Consider the following 1,756-nt stretch of genomic DNA (forward strand, 5'->3'; position numbering starts at 1 on the left):
AAGAGCTGACCAGGGATAAATCGATAACCAATTAAGCAGCACGGCTGCGAGTACAAACAGGCCGCTGATAATCAGAATTGGCTTACTTAGAAATTCAGCAGTGTTGTATGAGAAACTGCTGGGAGTTGAGATTCCGATGAATTCCAGATCCGCAGTGAATGAATGGAACATTCTGTATTGGAGTTAACAATGATTTCTGAAGACTGGATTGTGTGGTCAGGAAAATGAACAGCTGACCCCTGTTGAGTGGATAGGCAATTGACCAGCATGGCTGTGCCTGTGAACATGCTGCTTAAAACCAGCATAGAGTCACTTGGACATTCACCAGTGGTGTAACGAAAGACTGCCTGCACTGCAGATTCAGATGAATTCCAGAATCGCAATGATTGAATGGAACATTCTGTAGCAGAGATTCCAATGATTTCTGAAGGCCTGGTTGTGTGGGCAGGAAAATGCAGAGCTGACCAGGGATATATCGATAGCCAATTGAGCAGCCAGTTGCGAGTACGAAAAGACCACTGAAAAGCAGTATTGGTTTACTTGGATATTCAACAGTGGTGTTACGAAAGTTTGCCTGGAGTGCAGGTTCATATGAATTCCAGATTCGCAGTGAATGAATTAATGGAACATTCTGTAGTGGAGATTCCAATGGTTTCTGATGTCTTGTTTGTGTACACAGGAAAATGAAGAGCTGACCAGGTTTGAATGGAGAGGAAATTGAGAGCATGGCTGCGAGTGTGAACTGGACGCTGAAAATCAGCATTGGTTTTCTTGAACATTCACCAGGGGTGTAACGAAAGACTGCCTGTACTGCCGATTCAGATGAATTCCAGAAACGCAATGATTGAGTGGAACATTCTGTAGTGGAGATTCCAATGATTTCTGAAGGCTGGTTTGTGTGAACAGGAAAAAGAAGACCTGACCAGCATCGAGATGATAGCCAATTGAACAGCACATCTGCGAGTGTGAACATGCCGCTGAAAACCAGCATTGGGTTACTTGGTCATTCACCAGTGGTATAAGGAAAATGTACCTAGAGTGGAGAGTCATTTGAATTCCAGATTCGCAGTGATTGAATGGAATATTCTCTATTTGAGTTAACAATGATTTCTGAAGGCTGGGTTTTGTGGACAGGAAAATGAAGTGCTGAGCAGGGTTTAGTGGATAGCCAATTGAACAGCATGTCTGCGAGTGTGAACAGGCAGCTGAAAACCAGCATTGGGATTCTTGGTCATTCACTAGTGTTGCAAAGAAACCCTAACTAGTGTGGAGATTCAGATGAATTCCAGATTCGCAGTGAATGAAAGGAACATTCTGTACTGGAGTTAATAATGATTTCTGAAAACTGGGTTGTGTGGACAGGAAAATGAAGACCTGACCAGCTTTGAGTGGAAATCCAATTAAACAGCACATCTGCATGTGTGAACATGCTGCTGAAAACCAGCACTGGGTTACTTGGTCATTCACCAGAGGTGTCACAGCAGACTGCCTGCAATGCAGATTCAGATGAATTCCAAATTCGCAGTGAGAGAAAAAACATTCTCTAGTGGCGAGAACAATGATTTCTGAAGGTGGGGTTGTGTGGAGAGGAAAATGAAGTGCTGAGCATGGTTTAGCGGATATCCAATTGAACAGCACGTCTGCGAGTGTGAACAGGCAGCTGAAAACCAGCATTGGGATTCTTGGTCCTTCACTAGTGTTGTCACGAAAACCTAACTAGAGTGGAGAGTCAGATAAATTCCAGATTCGCACAGAA

Source organism: Sorex fumeus, unplaced genomic scaffold, assembly GCF_029834395.1.
Source record: "Sorex fumeus unplaced genomic scaffold, SorFum_2.1 ptg000043l, whole genome shotgun sequence".
In the NCBI taxonomy this organism is placed as follows: domain Eukaryota; kingdom Metazoa; phylum Chordata; class Mammalia; order Eulipotyphla; family Soricidae; genus Sorex; species Sorex fumeus.